Here is a 24819-nt window from a genome sequence, read left to right as displayed (position 1 = left end):
GGAGTGCTTGAGTAGCGGCCCAAGGTCCTTCCGCCACCTTAATACTAAACCTATAAATATAGGCACATAGATCTATTTCCCCATCCTCATATATATATTTGCATGTACATGTCTTTGTCTAGACCTCCATAAATGCCCTTTGCCTCCTAGCTCTTTCTTCTATTTCCCTTGACTTTCCTCCTGCCATGACTATCATGTTCCGTCCCCACCTGGGTTACAGCTATACCACTTCATTAAGTTACTTACCCTTGATCATTCCCTACCAGGCCTGCTACTCCCCCCTCACCACCAATTTGGATCCCATGTTGTTCCCTTGTCCCTGGGTTTGTTAACACCACTTCCTTAACCCCCACCTCCCCCTATCTCAAGTCCCTCCGGAACTGTCGGTCCCCTTGTTTTTCCTCCAGATAGTTCATCCAGCCTATCTTATTTAGACACACCTGTGGAGATAATAACATGCACAAAAACAAGACAGAGGAAAACAAAGCAACAGTATACAACAAAACAACAAATCACTGACAAAAAAAAAAAAGCAAAACAAAATACATCAAGAAAGAAAAGCTTGTAGTTAGTTCAAGGATCGTTTGTTGGCCTTTAGGAGAGTTTTCCAGTCCAGTCTGTTGGGGCACCACACCCTGGCCCCAAAGTCCACTTTCAGCATTCCCTGGGGACCTTGCCACTCCATTCCCTTGCTGTTCCACTGCACTCCCCCAGTGCTTTGCCTCAGTGTGGTGGGATCAGGTCAGGCGCAATTCCCACACTGTGTCTCCGGTGCTGTCCCCTGTAGCGCCTTTGGTTACTAAGGGGCATCATGTCTCATAGTGGGGCCAGCCATGTTGTCTTCTCTGTGGACTGGCTGCTCTACTCAGGAACATCATCCTCACAGCCTGGTGGACCAAACTGTGCTCCACTCTCTCCTCTTTTCGCTTCATCTGCTCCCGTGTGCTCCGATCAGATATGTCCATCTCCCGGAGCTGCAGAATCAATGTCTTCCTTTGAAACAAATTCTTCTGGGGGAGGGGCAGGAATCCACTTAATTTATGGTGCTGGGGCCAGCCTCCCACACCTCTCCACTGGTTCCCCAGATTCCAGTTTTAGATTATCTGAATTGCCCTTTATCTCTAGCTGACTGACTCTTTTGACCCTCATGAAGTGTGAAAATAAAGCCATCAGCATGTAAAGCCATCTGTGACTTGTGGAAATACAGTGCTGTGTGAGGTGCAATGGTGGGCTGGGCTGGGCACTACACAAAGCATTTGAAAGAGGAAGATCTGTGTCTTCCTAGAGTTCACCATCTAAGACAATCACAATGGCAATACAAGAATCTCAGGGCCTAGGATTGAATTTCCATTCTACACTACAAAATTGAAGACCTTAAAAACGAGTTGCCTCACTGGACACCCCCTTACAGAAGGGTCGGAGGGGGAGACGAGCCAGTCAGGGCATAGGGTAGCAACGATGAAACATACTTTCCTCTAGTTCTTAAATGCTTCCTGACCCCCACTATCATGATCCCAGTTCTACCTTACAAATCTGGTTAGACCAAAGGATGTGCACTGGTACAGATAGGAACTAGAAACACAGGGAATCCAGGACAGGTGATCCCTTCAGGACCAGTGGTGAGAGTAGTGATACTGGGAGGGTACAGGGAGGGTGGGGTAGAGAGGGGGAACCGATTATAAGGATGTACATATAACCTCCTCCCTGGGGGATGGACAGCAGAAAAGTGGGTAAAGGTAGACATTAGACAGTGTAAGATATGAACAAAATAATAATTTATAAATTATCAAGGGTTCAAAAGGGAGGAAGGGGGCCAGGAAGGGCGGGGGAGAAATGAGGAGCTGATATCAAGCACTCAAGTAGAAAGCAAATGTTTTGAGAATGATGATGGCAACAAGTGTACAAATATGCTCGACACAATGGATGAATGGATTGTGATAAGAGTTGTATGAGCCCCCAATAAAATGATTTAATTAAAAGACTTAGAGAATTATTCAATCATAAAAAAACGGGTTGCCTCAGGACATTTATAGAGGTCTAAATACAGGCATGTACATTGTACATTATAATAGATTTATATATGAAAATAGGGAAATAAATCTATGTGCTTACATTTATAGGCTTAGTATTAAGGTAGCACATGGACATTGGGCCTCTATTTAAGTACTACCTCAATGAAAGAACACTTTGTTTTATCAAACTGGCATTCCATGGTGCTCACCTTCCCAATCACTGAAGAGAAATCAGGTACATAAGTGAATGTTGTGAAGAAAGCTGATGGTGCCTGGCTATCAAAAGATATAGCATCCAGGGTCTTAAAGGCTTGAAGGTAAACAAGCAGCCACTTAGCTCAGAAGCAACGAAGCCCAAATGGAAGAAGCACACCAGTCTGTGTGATCATGAGGTGTCAATAGGATCAGGTATAAGGTATCAAAGAACAAAAAATCGTATCATTGTGAATGAGGAGGAGTGCAGAGTAGAGACCCAAAGCCCAGATCACAATGATCTACATATAACCCCCTCCCTGGGAGACAGACAACAGAAAAGTGGGTGATGGGAGACATTGGACAGTGTAAGACATGACAAAATAATAATAATTTATAAATTATCAAGGGTTCATGAGGGCGGGAGGGTGGGAGAGGGATGGGGGAAATGAGGAGCTGATACCAAGGGCTCAAGGAGAAAGTAAGTATATTGAGAATGATGATGACAACAAATGTACAAATGTGCTTGACACAATGGATGGATAGTGATAAGAATTGTATGAGCCTCCAATAAAATAATTCCCCCCACAAAAACAAAACAAAACCAAGTTGCCTCATGTATCAGAATACAATGATGTTTATAGAGTTTTCAAAGGCCAATTGTTTGGAGGTGGATCTCGCAGCCTTTCTTCCAAGGTGCCTCTCATGGACTCAAGCCTTTTGAGTACATTAAGGATTCCCACTAACCAGACACACACACACACACACCCCACACCCTCTAAAGAGTTCCTTTGTGGTGCAGTAGGCTCTGCAGCCCTCTGAGAATAGTGTTTGTCCTTCGAGGTAAACTCTGTCCCAAGAGAAGAACCAAGGTTGTGCTATGAGGAGCTGGCAGCCTTGGAAAACGTGTGGAGATGAGCTTTTGACTTTGCAGGGAACTCCGGAACCTCAAAGACTTGTCCGAAGGACACGCAGCCCCTTTGAGGAAGTTCACCAGTCATGACAAGTCCATCAAAACCAGACAAAAGGGACAGCTTCCAACGAGGCGTTTGCAAACTATTTTCTCTCTTGTTCCCTTTGGTTTTCTTGCACGTGATTGATGGATGTACTTTGGAGGAAGGTCAGCCTGGTAAGTCATTTCCTCTTCAAAAGACATTTGACTCACCTCTAATTCACCTCCCAGGAGTTGATTCAAGACCAGACCATGCTTCAGGGTTTATTCTCTGGGTTGTGATATATTGTGGCTTTTTGACTCAAGCCCCCACAAGTAGTGTGGCCTGTGCAGACGGCCCAGGCTGGGAGCTATGCTTCAGAGGCCTAAACCTACATCTTTGCTAGTAACGTAGCTGGAATCTGGAACAAATCCCATTAATCTCCAATTTCCGCTCCAAGTATGACTGTGCTGCTCAAACTCACAGCCTTGGAGTTCAGTCAGGACTGGACCCCACTGTTCCTGAGCACACAGGAGACCGGGAGGCCTTGCCAGTCACTATTTGGATTTTATAAGTGTGTTCAGCAGGCTGCTCTATCCAGGTTGGAAATTGACCTGGACATGAATATTTTACCCTCAAAGAAATATACAAAAGGTATTATCCTTTTTTTTAAATGTCTTAATTTTCCACCAAGCATATTTTCTAGGCTTACCCCAGGTTTGTTGCCGGGAAGGAAGCTTGACAGCCTAGGGGCTGCTATCTCCAGTGACAATGAATAGAAGTCACAAGGCTCATGGGTGACCATATACACACAGAGCACAATTAGGAAGCGCCTAGCCCTAGCAGGCCTTTCAAGGTGAGCAAAGAGGACAATGAAGAAAGATCACTGGATGAGACAAATCTGCTACAATGCCTCCAGCTACATTGGGAGAGGAGCCTAGACAGAGATGAGCAACCTCTGCCCACTGGGCTGGCCAATTTCACACCTTTATTCCATGAACAACTGCTAATCACAAGATGTAGCCACCATGCTCAGTGGCCTCTGTAAGAAAGGTGAGTCCACCGGGTGAAACACGAAGGGAGCACAACAGAGCAGCAAGGGCAGCAAAGCAACAAAGACCCAAGGAATCCCGAAAATAGACGTCAGACTCGGAGGGCAGGGCTTGCCACCTCATCAGACTCAAATGGAAAACATACATAAGGGTTAGCAGATAAACCTGGAACTATTTATGGGCCCCCCTTTTTTCCCCTCTTCCTTTTTTCATGAATATCTATATAAGATAGATAGATAGATAGATAGATAGATAGATAGATATAAACAATCCCCAGGAGAAAACAACAAGGCCAACAGTTCTGGGGGGTACAAAGAGGGGGAGGTGGGGGAAAGGGAGGGAGGAGCCAACAAACCCAGGGACAAGGGAAAAACAAGAGTTCTTAAAATTGAGGGCGAGAAATATGTAAAACACCTGGTGGGGTGTTTGATCAAGTGCAATGTAGCCGAGAGGAATTTCTGAGACCCGAATGAAGGTCAAAAAATGATAGGGGGATAGGAGGAAAGTAAAAGGTAATAGAGGAAAGAACTAGGAGGCAAAAGACATTTATAGAGGTAAAAATATAGACATGTATGTATGTATATATATATATATACACTTAGGTAAGGATAGAACTATAGGTCTATGTACACATATTTATATATTAAGTATCAAAGTAGCAGATGAACATTGCTCCTTGACTTAAGTCCTTCCTCAACACAAGAGCACTTTATTCTAATAGCCTGGCATTCTATGATGCTCACCTTACCGACAAGATCGCTGAAGTCAAAATGTGTGCATAAGCAAATGTGGTAAAGAAAGCTGATGGTGTCCAGCTATTACAAGACAGAGAGTCTGGGGTCTCAAAGGCTTGATGTTAAACTAAAGACCATCAAGCAGGGAAGCAACAAAGTCCACATGGAAGAAGCACAGCAACCTGTGTGATCACGAGGTGTCAACAGGATCAGTTATCAGGCATCATATTACCCAAAACAGACTATCATATAAATATGAACTAGGATGTCAGAGTGGAGACCCAAAGCCCATCTGTAGACAATTGGACATGCCTTCACAGAAGGGTCACAGGGAAGGGATGAGCCAGCCAGGGTGCAGTAGAGCACCAATGAAACACACTACATTCTACTAGTTAGTTCTTTAAGGCTTCCCCACCTCCCCACCCCCCACCCTCACTACCATGACCCCAGCCTACCTTACAAATCTGCCTAGACTGGAGCATGTACATTTGTATAGGTAAGAGCTCTGGACACACGGAATTGAGGACAGATAACTCCCTCAAGAACAATAATGGCAATAGCAGTATCATGAGGGTACGGGGAAGGTGGGAGGAGAAGGGGGAGAAAGGAGGAACCAATTACAATGATTGATGTATCACACACACACACACACACACACACACACACACACACACACACAGACCAGAGGGATGAACAACAGAAATGCAGGTGAAGGGAGACAGCGAATGGTGTAAGATATGAAATAATTTCTAAAAATGATGAGGGCAAAGAATATACAGATGAGCTTTACACAATTGATGTATATATGTATGGATTGTGATAAGAGTTGCATAAGTCCCTAATAAAATGTTAAAAAAAAAAAAGAATTTCAAACTTTACAAGAGATCACAAGGGTGGGAGGAGTGGGAAGGGAGGGAGAAATGAGGAGCCAATACCAAGGGCTCAAGTAGAAAGAAAATGTTTTGAAAATGATGATGGCAACATATGCATAAAAGTGCTTGATACAATTGATGTATGGATTGTTGTAAGACCCCCCCACCCCAATAAAATGATTTTTTTTTTAAGAAAGAGTTACAGTCTTAGAAACCCACAGGGCAGTCATTCTGTGTCTGATAAAGTCACTATGAATCATCATCAACTCAATGGCAGTGAGTTTGTTTTTTAGTTCTTTTGTTTTGTGTTAGGAATATCTCTTAAATTCTAAAATAAAATGGTGATTTGGGTACTCTTGAATAAAAATAGTTGTATAGCAAAGAAAATAATCAGTGTCACAAAAGTGTTCATGTAGAAGAAGCTGAATTGGTGCACGAGTTGCAAAGCATACTCTCAAAAACAATAAAATATATTAGATTAATTTTTTTTTAAAAAGAAGATGGATGAGTCAGCTTGTACCACAGAAATGACCTGAAGCTTGTTCTTGCAGCTCAGACTTCTAAGCAGGTATTTCCTGTCCCACCAGCACCTGCCATCAAGTCAGCTCTAACTCATTCAAGTAGAACTGTGTTTCCAATGGTCGACTTTTTGGCAGTAGATCCACCAGGTCTTTCCTGTAAGGCACCTCTGAATGAACTCAAATGTCAACTTTTTGGGTAATAGCTGAACTGGTTAACTATTTCCACCACCAGAAACGTGCAATGATTGACCTAGAAGTGGACGTTTCTGTAAATGCCATTTAAGCTGTGACCTGGAAAAGGAGAGTGGCTAAAAAGAAAAAAGGATGCAGAGAGGGGGCATCCCTCACCCCTCCACTCTAGTCAGCTACTTGAGAGGGAGGAACCACATTGCATCATCATGGGGCATGAAAGTTAAACTCTGGAGGGTTTTTTTGTCCCGGAATTGTCACTTACCCTTTTACTTTGCTCTGTTGAAACTGTGTACCTCAATAACCCCAAGTAAAAAAAATGGTATTAATATTAATAGCAAGATTTATTGGATATGTATGTGTGTGCCAAGCACATTTATGACTTACTCAATTAAACCCAAGGGAGGTATGAGGGAGAGTGGGAGGCAGAAATAGCCTTGTTTTTGTTATCTAAAATTCTAAGCCTTTTGTAGAAGTGAGGATGATGGAGCAGACAAGGACAGTGTTCGGAAGGAATTTGAGGGGGAAAGGATCCCCCATAATAAAGATCCACCGAGCCAGTTGGAGAAGGAACCCAGAATGAGAAAGAGTGAATGGGATGGAAGAGACTGTGGGGTCTGGTTGGGAACTGGGGTGGAGGACTTACACCCAATTCTGGACTTCTCTGTCAGAGAGAGGGAAAGAGTTGGGTCCAGAAGAGAGGCAGGAGGGCACATGAGCAAGAGTCCCATGTTTCAAGTTCAAGAGCTGAAGTGGTCATGAGACAAAACAATGGGTATTTTAATTGCTTCTATGTCAACAAAGCATGAAGGACCATAAGAGTGTCCCCCCAAAAAAGCAATATTGTACCCCAATATTGTACCACAGTCTCTGGATGGGGGAAGCCTGAAAAGAATTGATGCTATAATTCCAACAATTCTGATAGGCAATTCTAGAAAAATCAAGTAAGTTATATTTTTCAACTTCATTTCTTCATTCTTTCCTTTCTTCTTTTTTATTTTTCTGTTTTAGTTTTGTTAACTTTTTCCAGTCTGTGGAATGTCCAGCGATTGTGTGTGTGTGTGTGTGTCAGTAGCTAGGAGGAGGTCTGGGGGGGCGGGGCTGTTCATACCCCTTCCTCAATGCTTCAGACTTCAGCCTTGTGCCTCTACCACATCTGGTTTTCTCCATGTCTTCTCCCACCATCCTCTTCCTCCTAACCTTCATCTAAGGTTATGGAAACCCCTATAATAAACCTGAGTTCAATTCCCCCACCTGCCTCAGCCATTGCCCCTGATTCCTATGAGACTCAGGTCAAAGTCTTGCTCCTCTCTAGACCTCGGGGTCCCCTTCTGTACAATGGGAAACCTGGACTCAAGATCCTTGGCAGAATTACTGAGGGGTGGACCCCTTGGCTCTAGCACCTAAGGGATCTAGGCTGTTGTTCTCAATTGTACATTTCTTTGAAGTTCTCCAGCACTTTCCAGAGTGAGTTGTTTATCAACTGTTTGAAAAGCACTTTATGGTTTACAAGCCTCACCAAGAAATACCTTAATGTGCATAGGTGTGTGCGTGTCTGTGTGTGTAATTTTGTTTGAATGAAAGCATCTAGGTAATTCTGAGGCTCAATAATCTGCATATGACCCTGACACTTGCTGTTTATACTCACAAACATACACACACACACACCATTTCCCACAAACACAAATTCACTGACTTGAGCCGTAATTATTTTATTTTATTTTTTTAAATCTTTTCTAAGGATCATTTTATTGGAAGCTCTTATCACAATCCATACATCAATTATATCAAGCATATTTGTACGTATGTTGCCACTCTTTTCTAAACATTTACTTTCTACTCTTTCCTTTTTTTAATGTGTGCCTATGTGTGTCTATCCATGTGAGTCATTGTTTATTTATTTATTTTTAAATTCTTCCTCCCCCTGCCCCTCTCATTCCCCCACCCAGCCTCCCCATAACCATCAAAGTCTGCTTCCTTTGATGTGAAAATCATTGCTCTTGATTTATCTTATGATAGTGTTCTCAGGCAGTATTTGTCTTTATAGGATTAAATAAATCCATGTCACAAGGTATTTGGTAGTTTCATCATTGCTATTTAGAGATGCATAATATTCCATTGTTTGCGTGTACTAGAATTTATTCATCCATTTCTACACCAATGGGCATTTTGGTTGTTTCCATCTTTTTGTTACTGTGGATAATGGTACAATAAGCATTGGTGTGCATATATCTATCTGTTGATGTTTTGTTCTTTGTGATCTACACCAAGTGAAGAAATTGCTGGATCATATGGTGTTTCTATTTTCATTTGTTCAAGGAAGCACCATACTGCTTTCCATATGGTGTTGTCCAGTTTTACAATCCCAACAGCAATGTGATGGAATTAGTATCTCATCAGCATTTTAATTTGCATTTCTCTATGACTAGTGATCACAAGAATTTCTTCATATGATCATTGGCTTCCTGGGTATCACCTTTGATGAATTGTCTATTCATGTCTTCTGCCTATTTTTTCAATTGTATTGTTTGTATTATTTTTTTCTTATTGTAGTTTTCAATATTAACCCATTACCTGCCATATCAGTGCCAAAAAAAATCGTTTCCCAACTCGTGAGTTCCCTTTATACTCTTTGGATGAAGTATTTTGATATATCATGTTTTTAGGACGTTCCAATCTTCTATTTTGTTTTCTGTTGTGTGGTTGATTTTCATTATGCTTGGCAGTGTGTTCATGCTTCGTATTAAGGTCTTTTCATAGGTGATCTTTATAATTCCAGGGTTTATATTCAGGTCTTTAATCCCTCTTAAATTATGTTTGTACATGGTGTGAGGTGTGGGTCTTGTTTCATTCTTTCACAGACAGAGATCTAATTTTTGCAGCACCATTTGTTGAAAAGATTATCTCTTCCTGATTTAATGTGCTTCAGCCCTTTATCAAAAACCAGGTGTCTACCAATGTCTTGTCTTGTTTCTGGGTTCTCTATTCTGATCTGTCCATCTACATATTTATCATTGTACTAATAACAAGCCCATTTGACAACCGTGGCCCTGTTATAGTTTTTGAAAGCAAACCTTGAGAGGCCTCATATTTTATTTTTGGTTTTCAGGAAAGTTTTTCTTACTCAGGTTTTATCTCTTTGCATATGAAGTTGGTGATCAGTTTTTTTATTTCTTTAAAGAATAGTGCTGAGATTTGAATCAGAATTGCATTGTATTTAAAGGTTGCTTTTTGATGAGATTGACATTTTCACAATATTAAGTCTTCCTATTCATGAACATGGAACATTCTTCCATTTATGTAGATTTCTTTTGGTTTCTTGTAGTAGTGTTTTGTAGTTTTCTTTATATAAGTCATTCATTTCTCGTTAAGTTTATTCCTAAGTATTTTATCTTTTTCATAATCATTTATATTATAAACAATATTTCCAATATCCTTTTCAGAGTTCTCTTTCTTAATATATTGGATTCCTATTAATTTTTGTATGTTGATCTTATAAACTGTCACATTACCAAATTTTCCGATTAGTTCCAGTAATTTTCTTATCAAGTACTTGGGGTTTTCCAAATATAAAATTATTTCATATGTACAGAGTTTTACTTCTTCTTGACCAGTTTGGATGCCTTTAATTCATTTTTGACATCCAATAGCTCTAAGACTTCTAGTACCATGCTAAATAAGATTGGCAATAAAAAATAACACTGTCAAAAAAAATAAATTAAAAAAATAAATAACACTATCCGGTTCCCATTGGGTAGGGCAATACTTCTCCCCATGGAGTGAAATGCTGGCCACTGGTTTGCAGATATGGTCTTTATTACATTAAGGACTTTATCTTCTATTCCTATTTCATTATTTTTATCAAAAGTGAATGTTGGATTTTGTCAAATCCTTTCTGCATCAATTGATGTAATCATATAGTTATTTTAGTTCACAATGGTTTTTCTAATGTTGAACCAAGCTTCCATACCAGATATAAAGCTCACCTGATCATGAAGAATTTTTTAATGTTTTTTTAAATTACTTTATTGGGGGCTTGTACAACTCTTATCACAATCCATACATACACCCCTTGTGTCAAGTACATTTGTACATTTGTTGCCATCATCATTCTCAAAGCATTTGCTTTCTACTTGAGCCCTTCCCCTCCCTTATAAACCCATGGTAATTTATACATTATTATTATTTTCTTTTAATGTTCTGTTGAATCCTATTGGCAAGAATTTTGTTGAAATTTTTAGCATCGATGTTCATAAAGGATATTGGTCTATAGTTTTCCATTTTGGTGATCTCTTTGCCTGGTTTTGATATCTGGGTTATATATGCTTCATAAAATGAGTTTGGAAGAGTGCTGCCCTTTTCTATATTCTAGAATCATTTCTATATTCTAGAATTGGTGTTAACTTCTCTCTAATTGTTTGCTAGAATTCCTCAGTAAAACAGACTGGTCCTGGCCTTTTTGTTGATGGGAAATTTTTAAATGACTAAATCTGTGTCTTATGTTATAGGTCTGTTGAGAGTTTCTATATCAGTCTGTGTTAATTTAGGTAGGTAATGTGCTACTAGAAATGTATCCGTTTCGTCTAGGTTTTCAAATTTGCTGGAGTATGGTCTTTCATAATATTGTGTCTTTATCTTTCTATTTCATTTGGTTTTTGTTGTGATAACACCTATTTCATTTCCTATTGCAATATTAGCATCATTTCCTCTTCCTTTCTTAAGTTGGCCAGTGGTGTGTCAATTTTATTAATCCTTTCAAAGATCCAACTTTTTGTTGTTGATTTTTCCTTTTGTTTTCTGTGTGCTGATTAATCTATTTCTACTATTTATTATTTCTTTTCATCTGGGGGCTAAGGATTTGTTTGCTGCTTTTGTTCTAGTTGCTATAGGTATTGTGTTAAGGCGTTGCTTTTGGTTCTTTCTTCCTTTTGGATGTATGTGCTTATTACTGTGACTTTCCCTCTGAGCTTGGAAAAAGACATCAGGAAAACAATATCATTGATAATAGTCATGCAAAAGATGAAATGCATAGGGATAAATCTAACCAGAGAAACAAAGGACCTATGCAAACAAACTATAGAACACTATTACAAGAAACCAAAGAGACCTACACAAATGGAAGAATATCCCATGTTGATGGATAAACCATAAACTCACACTGCCCTTGAGTCAATGCTGACTCATATTGCCCTCTCCAAGAGATTAGAACTGCCACTGTGCATTTCCAAGGCTGTAACTCTTTAGAGAAGTAGAAAGCCCTATCTTTCTCCAATGGAGGGGCTGGTGGTTTCAAACTGTTGATCTTGCAGTTAGCACCAAACATGTAATCATTACACCAGCAGGTATCATGAACATATCAATACTACCCAAATAAATCTGTAAATGCAATGCAATATCCATTCAAATCCCAACTTCATTCTTTAAAAATATGGAAAAACTAATTGCTAACTTCATATGGAGAGGAAAACTCAGGATAAGCAAGGAACTCCTTAAGAAATAGAACAAAGTAGGGGGCCTCACAGTATCCAACCTCCAAACCTAATAATCAGCCACAGTAGTCAAACAGTCTGGTAGTGGTACAAGGATAGGTACACGGAAATGGAACAGAGTAGAAAACCCAGAAATAAATGCATTCACTACAGGCAACTGAACTTGAACAACCAGCCAAAAACCATTAAATGGGAAAGAGACAATCTCTTCACAAATGGTGCTGGAAAAATGGGATCTCTGTCGGCATGTGTCTCCAGTGATTTCCCTATATCCAAAATAGAGGGATGGGAAGAAACTGGTTACCAAACAGAATGCATTGGGGAGATGACTACCAAAGACCAAAATGATAGACCTGACTTCAGCGGTTAAAACCTTGTCAGTTGACTCCCCATCTGATGCACATTGGGCTTAATCTGGTTTTCCACATGTTCTGTATTCATTTTGTTTTTTGTTTATTCATAATGGGGTTTATATCAGACGCATTTTGTCATTATGGATGACCTTCTTGAATTGTTGATGCATGTTTTTCTGATTTCCAATATATTAAACCCAGGATTGATGAACCTATAGGGACAGTAAGTAGAATAAGGGTTTCTAGAGGGTACAATAGTGGATGGGGTGGGGTCTTAAAGGGGAGCTGATGTCAAGAATTCCAAGAAGGAAAAGAATTCTTTGAAACTGATTGTGGTAGCAATTGTACAACACTGCTTGATGTGACTGAACAATAGAAAAATATGATATCTGTATTAACTCCCAAGAAAATGGTTTTGAAAATAAAAAAATAATTAAACAGGACCCAAAGCTCACCACACATACAAAAACAAACTCAAAGTGTATCAAAGACCTAAGTGTAAATCCCAGATCTATAAATATCATCAAAAAGAAAACATGGACAAATTCAAGGGCCCTATTACAAGGCAGAGGCACACTGTCAAACATAACCATGAAAGGGCACACAATAGAAGCCAAAATAGATTACTGGAGCCTACTAAAAATGAGGCACCTTACTGGAGATCCCCTCACAGAGGGGTCTAGGGGAGGAGATGAATCAGTCAGGGTGCGATGTAGCACCGATGAAGAATACAGTTTTCCTCTAGTTCCTAAATGCTTCCTCCCCACCCCCACCCCCCACTATCATGATCTGAATTCTACCTTGCAAGTTTGGATACAGCAGAGGATGTACACTGGTGCAGATAGGAGCTGGAGGCACAGGGAACCCAGGGTGGATGATACCTTCAGGGCCAGGGGTGTTAATGGTGATACTGGGAGAGTAGAGGGTGAGTGGGTTGGAAAGAGGGAACCGATTACAAGGATCTACATGTGACCTCTCCCTGGGGGACGGACAACAGAAAAGGGGGTGAAGGGAGACGTCGACAGGGCAAGATATGATAGAATAATAATTTATAAATTATCAAGGGCTCATGAGGGAGTGGGGAGGGGGGAGCGGGGAGGTGGGGGGGAAGAGGACCTGATGCAAAGTGCTTAAGTGGAGAGCAAATGCTTTGAAAAGGATGAGGGCAAAGAATGTACAGATGTGCTTTATACAATTGATGTATGTATGGATTTTTTAGGTGTATGTATGGATTGTGATAAGAGTTGTATGAGCCCCTAATAAAACGTTTTTTTAAAATAAATAAATAATAAAAATAAGGCACCTATGTGCATCAAAAGACCGCAAAAGAGCCCACAGAATGGGGGGAATTGCAACAATACGACAGATAAAGGGCTAATCTCTAAAATCAATAGGACATTGCAAGACAGCAAAAGGGGCAAAGCAAATAGCAAAGGACGTGAACAGACAGCTCACCAAAAGTGACATTCAAATGGCTAACAAACATATGAAAAAATGCTCACAATCACTAGCCATTCTAGAGATGCGAATCACAACAACAATGAGCTATCACCTTGCACCAGCAATGACAGCTCAATTAAAACCTTAAACATCAGAAAGTAATAAATGCTAGAGAGAATGTGGAGAGATTGGAACTCTTATACACTGCTAGTGGGTCTGTAAACATGTACAAGCATTCTGGAAAATTACATGGCTCTGCCTAAAACAATTGGGAATGGATATCCCATAGGATCCAGCAATATTTCTGCTGGGTATATACCTGGAAGAAGTAATGGGCAGAACCTGAGCAGACATATATACCCCATGTTTGTTGCATCACTGTTCATAATTGCAAGAAGTTGGAAACAGTCCAAAAGCCCGTCAGTAGAAGAAGGAGTAAACTTTGGTCCATACCCAAAGAGGAATACTATGCATCACTAAACACATAGTGAAGTCACAAGGCACCTCGTGGCATGGTCGGACCTGTGAGCAAAGTTAATGAATACAAACTGGCAAATATTTTATGATACCACTGCTAGAAGGGCCAAAACCAAGACAAAGACTTGGCAGTGGCTCTCAGGTCAAGCATGCCGTCTAGCCTCCCGGGCAATAGAGTGGTAAAGCAATTAATGCTTGCAACCTATTCACCATTCACTTTTTTGGACATCATAAAGGTCATTTGTCCAAAGGAGGACTCACTCAGCTGGGCACGGCTTCTCATTAGAGGGACAGATTAGGAAAGAATCAAATAATCCATGTGAGGTAGTTACATAATTCCCTGTCAACTTGAAGATATAAAAGGGCAGGGGTGGAGTCTAGGCTGTCAGTCAGGTCACAGCCTGATGGTGCATCCTTGTGGGTGTGACCTTCTCATAAGGAGGGTCCTGGGAACCTCCCCTCTTTCTCTGCCTGTTGACAAGCCACGCCGAGGGCTGTGGAAGCCCTGGAGATGCATCCATCACCACTGGACCCACAAGACTTTATAGTCACTGACCAGTGATGTTCCTGCATTCTGCATCACTGCATGTGATTTCATGAGTCTCAAGAGGGACTTATGGACTAGTATCAGATTTATGGCACAATAAACTAACTACGTCAAGGGCTGGGCTTTTTGGGGGTGTGTGTGTGTGATATTTTACTGATGCATAATTACTTCTTGAAATAAGGCTCTTTCAAAAATAAAATAAATTTTTAAAAAATTAATAAACGAAAATTAATAAGAAATAAGGCCCTTTCTTACACATATATGAGTGTCACTGGATTTGTTTCTCTAGTCAACCTGGTCTAGCACACAACGCCACATGGCAATGCCCTACAGTCACCCTTACTGAGGGGACATTCCTACACTAGTGTTCAATATACTCTGGTAGAGATTCGTGACCAAGACGAGGGTGGGGGAGAAAATGTCTTTGAGGAAAACGCCTGACATTGCCTTTAGAATCCCACAAGGGGAAGAATTTGTCCTGTGCTATTTGGCTAATCATGCACATTTAACCAATATTATTTTCAGGTTTTAGTGACCCAGACACCATAGTGTCGGCTATCTGGACTTAATAGATCTTGTATTCTTGAGATGTACAACATAACACACAGGCCATATCAGAAAGGCCTAAGTCTGAAAACTCACTAAGTGAACCAGACGTTATTTCTTATTTTTTTTAGGGCTGTATTAGTCTGGGTACTTTAGAGAAACAAATTCACAGAAATTCATGAATAAGAGAGAGTTTTATATAAAGGTTAAGTGCACATCAAGAAAACATCCCAACCCAGTGCTGCCCAAGCCCACAAATCCAACATTAACCCATATGTCCGACACCAATCCACAAAGTCCTCCTCCATCTCACAAAACACACACTATGTCGCCGACTGCAAAAGGAAAGCTAAATCAGTGAATGTGTAAGCATCTCAGCACTGGCAGGGGTCTCCACATGGCTGTTCCAGCACCCAGGGCTGTATCATGGTAGGTCCATGTGGCTTCTCCTTGGGGATATCTTGCAGGAAGTGAGCCTTGCAAGCTGAAGCAGGGAACTGGCTAAGGCAGCTGCACCCTGGCCAACCATCACAAAGTAAGACACCGGAGAACTAGAAAGGTGAGGCTCACTGAGCCATTTATCCTTCCGCCCTTCAATTAACCCCACATGTGTTTATCGTCCAGGTTGGCACAATAAACTAACTACGTCAGGGGCTTTCTTTTTTTATATATCATTTTATTGGGGCCTCACACAGCTCTTATCACAATCCATACATACATACATTGTGTCGAGCACATTTGTACATTTGTTGTCATCATTCAAAGCAGACTTTACTTTAAACACACCAGTTGCAGATTAAAAGAACTAGTATGCTCTTTTGGACTTAAAGCTGTAGCATTCTACATGAAAAAAAGAGGAGAAAGACTGCTGCCCTAAGATTGTGAATTTGGAAGTCATTAGACTTGGGTTCAAATCTTTTGCTTCTAAGGTTGCTCAAAAGTAGACAACTTAAAACTACCATATATTTACCACTTTCATATTTTCTTAGCTTTCTAATACATGTCTTAGTTCTGCAGACATAGTTCTGCCATTGCGAATGAGTATTATTGAACTTTGTGCCCTCTGTCTAATCTTCAATGTTTTCTACAATAGGATTCAGTTACCCAAAAAAAAGGGGATTTGGTTACGTACATTTTTAATATGTATAAGTGACTACCTCAGGTATTTTATTCTAAAAAGCTGTCCCATATATGAATATTTCTCCTGTCTTGATAATATTATAAATTCTATACTAGTGGCTAGTTTAACAATACTATTATTAGAATTACCAAAGGTCCATGGAGGTCACATATATTATTTCTCAAAAAACTAATAATCTGCCACTAGAGTGGAAGAGAGATATAGAAACACCTTAGATATATGAATACATTTTGAGTTCCCACTTAACCATAAGCCCTAACCTAAGGAGAATCAGTTCTTCTAATGCAGCCCTGGCCAATACTTACCCTCATGAAGGGGTCACTAAAGATATGGGTGCTATCGCAAAGTGTGGTGAAGAAAACAGATGGTGCCTGGCTATCAGAAAAAACAGCATCTTGGAAATGAGGAGCTGATGGCAGGGGCTTAGGTGGAGAGCAATTGTTTTGAGAATGATGAGGGCAACGGACGTACAAATGTGCTTTATACAACTGATGTATGTATGGATCCTGATAAGAGTTGTATGAGCCCCCAATAAAATGATTTTTTAATAGCATCTTGGGTCTTAAAGCTTGTCTTAAAACAAGCAGCCAGCCGTCTAAGTGAGGAGTTAGTACCTACATCAGCCTTTTTAATCCAAGGTCCGTAATTACCAAATCCAAGATCAGAGGAGGAAATTGTATTAGAGCTTACTTTCTGAGCACCAGGTTTACAGAAGGTTATGAATGACAATGAAATCCCAAAATCCATTTGCATAGACCCCCATGTGGACTAAGCCTCCATTGAATTCCCTTGGACCATTGACCAGGGATGAGAGAGCCTTGTTCTCAGACAGAGTGCATCAGGAAGTGATTAAATGCAGACATGGTTAGGTTAAAAGTTAATATCTTATCATTTGTTTTCCCTTTAGACTCATTCTTATTTAGTTTTTAGTATTTTCTGCTTTCTTTTGGATAGAGGATTTCCTGCATCGTAGTTTGTTTGTTTGTTTGTTGGGGAGGCTTTTGTGTAGTTTTCTTTATATTAAATCCAGGATAGGCAAATGTGTTGAGACAGTAACAAGATTAAGAGTGTTTTTAGGGTTATGACAAGGGAGTTTGGGGGTTGGGAAATGGAGCTAATAACAATGAGCATAAAAATGAAGAAAATGTTCTATAATTGATTGTGGTGGTGATTACACAACTCTTCTTAATATATGCAAATCATTTAATTGTATGGAATGTGAATTTTATGTCAACAAAACTGTTTTTAAAAACTGCCCTCTAAGTTATGCTTTTGCTATACCCCAAAGGTTTTGGTATATTGTATTTTCATTCTCATTTATTTCAAGGATTTTTATTTCACCCAAGGAATTTTTTTACTTCACTCTAAATACTATTACCCAGAGTATTTTAAGCGAAGTATTGTTCCATTTCCATGTATGTTATTATTTATTCATTTTTAAAATTTATTTTGCTTGATCATCCTATTACTGATTTCTAATTTTCTAGCATTGTGATCTGAAAAGATGGTTTGTAGTACCTTGATGGTTTTTTTAAATTTATTGATGCTTGCTCTGTGGCCTAACCTATGACCTATTATAGAATTTGTTCCATGTGCACTGGAAAAGAATATATACTGTGCTGTTACTGGGTAAAGTGTTCTGTTTTTGTTAAGAGATCAGGTTGAATGTGGTGTTTAGTTCTGTATCTTTGTGGGTTTTCTCTCTAGCTGATCTGTCTTTCCTCATGAGTAGTATATCGAAGTCTCCTACTATTATAGTTCTTTTGACAGCACCACCAACTTAAACAAATCTGTCTTGGAAAAAGTATAACCAGAATACTCCTTAGAGGTAAGGATAATAAGACTTCATCTCACTTACTCTGGACATATTGCCAGGAGAGGCCAGTCCCTAGAGGACATCATGCTTGGGAAAGTAGAGGGGCAGCGTCAAAGAAGAAGACCTTCAATGAAGTGGATCGACACAGTGGCTGCCTCAATGAGCTCAAACAGAAGAGCAATTCTGGGCATCACACAGGAGCGGCCGTGTTTCAGTCTGTCTTCTGTAGGGCCCCTGCGCGTCAGAACTGACTCAACAGCACCTAACAGCAGCAACGCTATTATTGTAATATTGTCTATTTGTACCTAAAACTCTGTAGGATTTTGATTAATGTATCATGAGGGTCTTTCATTGAATGCATAGATGTTTATTATGGTTATACATTCCTGTTTAGTTGTGGCTTTAATCATTGTACAATAACCTTTTGTCTGTCATAATGGTTTTTACTTTGAAGTCTATATTTTATCAGAAATTACTACTACTTAAGAGCCCCCGATAACATGATTAGTAAAGGGATTAGTAATTATTTTTACATGATTAGTAAAAAAAATTACTACTACTAATCCTCTTTTTTATGATTATCACTCAAACCATAAAACCAAGTTCATAGTCATTGAGTCAATTGCCACTCATAGCGACCCTATAGGACAGGGCAGAACTGCCCCTGCGGGTTGCCGAGACTGTAACTATTTCTGGAGTAGAAAGACACATTGTTCTCCCAAGGAGCAGCTGGTAGATTCAAACTGCTAACCCCACAGTAGCCCAAAGCATAACCCACTATACCAGGGCAGTGGTGTAAGTACCATTATCTTGATTTTTTTTCCCCATCCATTGCTTTGTAGTCTGTTTTTGTCTTTGTCTCTCATGTGAGTTTCTTGTAAGCAGCATGTTGATGGGTCTTTTAAAAAATCCATTCTGCTAGTCTCTGTCTCTTAACTGGTGCATTTAACCCATTTGCATTCTATGCAGCTACTGATAGGGATGATTTTAATGTTGTCATTTTGCCGTGTTACTTACGATGTTGGTTTCTTTTTTCATAATAGTCTGTGTGGAATTCATTTTGTTTGTGAGTTTTCTTGTCATTTTTTTCTTTGCCTTTTTGTTCTCATTTTGCTACTTAGTGGTTTTTTATGTTTTTCTTCTTTTTATTTATAACTGGGTTTCTTGGATTGAAATTCATATTTGCTATTATTTTCCTTTAAATCCCACACCCAACACCCTCAATGATTTTTTTTAAGGATTGTATGAGCCAGAATGAAAAAAAATAAGTCATAAGTGAGGTAAATAGAGTTGTATAGTCGATCAGTGGTTCTCAAAATATGCTACAGACACATCAGGGAGCCTCCAAATTCCTTTCAGGATGATACTAAGATTTTAAGTTCCTTTTTTTATATACTCATTCTTCCCTGTAGAGTATTTCAAAGTTGTGTAATACCCAACTGATTGACTATAGAAACAAATATGACAATTTCACAGTCTTCTATTAAGCAAAACATTTTTAAAAGATTGCAAAAATGGAAACCAATGCCACTCTTTTCACTAAATTTTGTGGTCGTCCTGGAAAATAGAGTTGTCATAAAAATACCTGATGCTAACATGTAGTGGGTTTATTACTGTATTTTAGTGGTTTGATTAATGCATATTTTATATGTTCTAGACTTTAGTTTTCTATATGAACATATTGCTAGATTTTCCAGGTAAGCAGCAGCACATCAGAGTCTCCAATAGTGTGAAAGGGTACAAAGGGGTCCCGAGATCAAATTCTTTGAGAACTGCTATAATAGACAGAGGTCCGTAAGGGACAGGACCACTGCCAAGGGCTGGAAGGACCAGGAAACAGCTTTGCAGTTAAGCAGGTGTTTGACCCTAACAAGCCCTCCCACTTCTCAGGCCTTGTTTACAAAATGGAGATGCTAGATGAGAAGGATTCAAAATTCCCTCCATCCTTAGCAATCTCTAATTCTTTTATTTTTATTCCTTTACTTTTCCAACAGCCTTATTGGCACATCATTTACATATTATACAGCTCAAGAGTTCAATCATATCCAGGAGAAGTGTACAATCAATTTTAAAGCATCCCTCCCCGTGGTTAAATCGCCTTTAGTTGTGTAATCCCAATCTGTTCTGGAACTCCCTCCCGCCTCCCACCTTTCTTGTTTACTCCCGAAATCCCCTTAGATTTTTCACAAGCACAGGCAGAGATCAGAAGCTCAATAAAGTCACAACGGCCTCCCTGAACATCCTGGTTCCCTCTGTACACCACGGGAATGCCACAGGATGGGCTTGTTGACTAAAAATAACTTCCCCTAAGACCCCCGGGGTCAGAGGGGAGGATGATGTCAGTGCCGAGGAGTCCTTAGCATTCCTGAGCCGCTCAGGTCTGTGGGTAACTCAACTGGAATCCGAGACCTTTTCTGTCTCCAGAAATGTCGCTTCTAATCCCTCCCTGAGTCTAAAGAGAGAGAGAGAGAATGCATACCTTCCGGTGTGAAAAGGAATCCGCATTTGACTCTGACGTGCATTCAGGGAATACACTACAACAAAACAAAACAAAACCCAGAACCTTGTCTTCCAGTAAGCCAACGCACCCCACACACAGACACACACACACACGCACACACACACCACACACACACATACACACCCACAGTGTAACCTCAGCAAGTAGAAACTCTATGGAGAGAGGGGAACTGTGACTCTTAACCCTGATGGCATCCTTCCATCCTTAGCCCGATCCCAACCCTGTCTAATCCATCTCTAGCTATGGCTGAAGCCCATGCTCCTTTTTGAGGTTATTGGAAACCTATTCTGAAGTGCTGTTATAAATATCCAATAATAATAAACATGAGTTATTTCTGAAATGTACCCAGGAGCAGCCAACTGACTAAATAGCCAAGGTTGGTCTTCAGATCCTAGGAAAAACAGGAATGTGGGTATGATTTATTTTTCCACTGCCCAAAGCAGAATTATTGGTCATGTGGGTCTAATTTTAGCTTTTTATTTTTTTTTATTCCTATCATCTTGTAGCTCTGGGAAAGAGAGAAGAGAGGGGTGGAGAGACTGGGAAGGGGGAGGAAGAGAATAAAAAAGACCATGAGAATGAAGGAAAGATGAGAGAAGAAAGATGCTATTCTTCAACACCAGCTCTTGTGATAAAATCCAGAAAAGCAACAGACTCTAGGCTTCGGGATTTCGTTGACCCTGTGGTACATGGTGGATAAAGCATAGAGCAATGTTGTGAACTCTCAAGTCCAAAAAGAATCTGACAACTAATGAAAATGTTGAAATGAGAGGGACAGGCCAGAATGAAAATTAGTAGTGCTTATTTTAGGAATCAGAAAAGACACTTGGGGTGAGCAAGAAAGCTCTGGTCTCACCAGAGCCGCTAGAATCCTGGAAGTTGTTCTGTTTACCACGTGAAGAACAAGAGAATTGGCAAGAGACACCCTGGAAAATTTCTCAAATAAGCTTTTCACATACTTTATCGCAAGTGTTTTTGTCACCCAGAAGGGAGAAATGTCTCTTGTCATCAAGACAATAAGGGCAGTCCCTTTATCCCGGCACTATTGAGATACCAAGCTCTGTTCTCAATTCTGGGTGAGGAAAGCTGCCGTGTTTGGGAAGGCTAGCTAAACAGAATAACTCTTCAAGAGAAAAATTATGCTATGTAACTAAAATTCCTAGTTATGGGGCTTCTCTTGGCCATTACAGGGACCCAAGAGCTGTAACGCTAGCCAAACCAGGCTGCCACCCACTTACCCGTGAACTTGGCTCCTAATCTGTTTGTTTCAGACCCCATCTTTGCCCAAGTTGGGACAACCAGCTCCATCGGCTTCTAGAACTTTCTGAATTTGACCTTTGATGTTGTTCTTACTGATCTCCGCTGTCACCAAAGAATCTGACTGGACGTGACCTTCATTTCTCAATGCACTCTTAATCCAACCCTAATCCAGAAGAGCTCCCAACACCAGCCCCATCTCTGCAAAGATGAGGCCCATGCATTCACCTCTGCTTCAGACTCCAACAGAGCTTTAGCTGCTGGTCCGCAACATAGACCGAACATCTGGGGGTGAACACATTTGGTGAGATATCGCAGGAAGTCGAGTCATCTTCCCAGGTCCTCACAGTCACTGGGGTTAGGCAGAAAAATCATCATGTGTGTTTGGAGTGGAAATGAGACTCAATGAAGAGAGAAAACACCTGGTATCTCATGTCATTTCTCCCCCAGTACTACTGTCATGAATGATTCAATCCTGACCTGCAGCTCATTCAAAAGGCCAGCTCATCAGGACTGAGAAGTGACCGAATCCTCCATAAGAGCTTGGAATGTCAACATCTGGCAGTTTAAATGTTGTAACCCATTGCCTAATTTCCAAAAACATCCCTGAAATTTAGTAGGAAAGACATAGATTCTCCAATCTCCTCTGGCCTTGAGCAAATCACTAGCCTCCCCGTGCCTATTTCCTTATATCTGAAAGACCATCCTTTGTGCCAAGAACACACACGTAGCCCTTTGCTGACATTAGCATGCACATTGACTCATTTTTCTAATGGGGGTGACGGATTTGTCTTAAGGCCCTCAGACTCTTGCGCCTGATTATTCTTGCCCCAAAGATTATTCTTGGACTTTCCAAAGGTCTGGAAGCGTTTGAGGTACAGGCTGTGAAAACGGAACAAAGTTAACACCAACAGGCTAAAATGAACATCAAAACCACAATCTTTATGAGCCTTTTCACCACACTCTTCCTGCCAAGCTCTCTGGAAAACCACAGAGAAAAAGTGCTTGTCGCAAACTTGTCTCCTCTTTATTCTAAGCGCATATGAGCTCGAAATAAAAGAAATCATCTCGACTGAGGACTTGCTGAACACGGACTTGGCCTTTTGTATTCGAAGACCACTCTACTTACTAGTCGTTACATAGGGACCATTTCAGAGGTAAACTGAGGCCGGTTTTTTAGCACAGCTATCTCAAGATGTAAGTTAAAAAACTTACATTGTCTCTCAGGTCCTTCCCGGGATAGACCCGATACAGAACGCTTAAGCGCTAACATTGGAAAATGCTTCCCTCACTCAAAGTACAAGATAATTTTTCTTCCCCCGATTCTGTTTTATTTGTGTAGAGCATTTTGCAAGCACCTGTGGCTGCGACTTTCACACATTTTGCTTACCTTGGTGGAGCCTGGAATTCAAAAAGAAAGGCACAGCGGGTGGAACAGAGAAATGACACCCTGGCCACCATTACCAGCTGCGCACAGCCACCTCATCCTTGAGGGAGGATGCTACGGGACTACGAATTAAATTGTCCAAATGAGTTCTTCATCTTCTGTCCAAACACATCCCTCCCTGCCCCCGGGTCTTTATAAAGAGTAACAATCTGTACAGCATTACTCACTCCCATTCACTTCTTCACCCGTCCCATTCACCACTTGCCTTAGTCACCTCTCCCCCGCTGAGTTCAGTCTGGGAAATATTAACTTCCCAGATCGCTTCTCCTGCTACCTCCCCGCTGCCACCACCATGTTCAAATCTCGCAGCCTCCATCAGCCCAGGCTAGAGTGGTTGCAGGAACAAGCAATCCCAAGATCCCATTGGTTTATACAACAAAGATTTAGTTATTGGTGATACATAGCCAATGTGGACTGATGGGAGGACTATGCATTTCATAGACACTCAGTGACCCAGACTGACAGGGGTTCCACCATCCTCAGATGTTGACGCCTTGGCTCCAGGGTTCCACGTGGCCCTGGGCTGAGGACTGAGCATTTCAGTGCTGGAGTCGGGAAGTGACAGAAGGAATTTGCACTCACCTTCCATTGGCCAGAACTAGTTCTACGACCAGGCCTACCTTCAAGGATAAGGTATCAAGGTATCCTCACGGTAGCCAGGAAGTAGAAGAGAATTTATCTCCAGTTTTGCTCAATTCCAAGCCCAATTTCATTGCCCTGTTAACAATTTTCTTTTTAATGAAAAACTGACTGTCATTTCTCTATTTATACCCCTATTGTGATTTCCTATCTGATTCCCAAAATTCATAACTTTAGATTTGTCGTCCTGATTTGATCCATGCTTAACTTTTTTGTCTTCTCTCCTGTGATAGTTGTGTGTGTGTGTGTGTGTGTGTGTGTGTGTAACATGACACCTGTAAGAAGATGTGGGTGGAGTTTAGCCAGTTCATCAGGTGGCTGCTTAATGACCTCCTTTAGAGGGGCGACGGAGATAAACAGCTCTCTAGAGGCTGGCCCCTCTCTCTGCCTTCACCTTCCTGTTGATGAGCCACGCTGAGACCTGCACAAGCCCTCTGATGTGGCCTCCACCGTTGGCTCCACAAGACTCTGCAGCCACCAGCCTGTGATCTTCCTGCGTTGTGCATCATTGCATGTGGCTGTGTGAGTCTGAAAAAGGATTTCTGGACTCGGATCGGACTTACAGACTTGAATTGGACTGGGCCAGGATGTTTTCCGGATATATAATTAAGCCTTGATATAAAGCTGTCTCTTACACAGACA

The sequence above is a fragment of the Tenrec ecaudatus genome, chromosome 6 (assembly GCF_050624435.1).
Source record: "Tenrec ecaudatus isolate mTenEca1 chromosome 6, mTenEca1.hap1, whole genome shotgun sequence".
NCBI classification, from domain to species: Eukaryota; Metazoa; Chordata; class Mammalia; order Afrosoricida; family Tenrecidae; genus Tenrec; species Tenrec ecaudatus.
Note: the sequence above shows the minus strand (reverse complement) of the source record.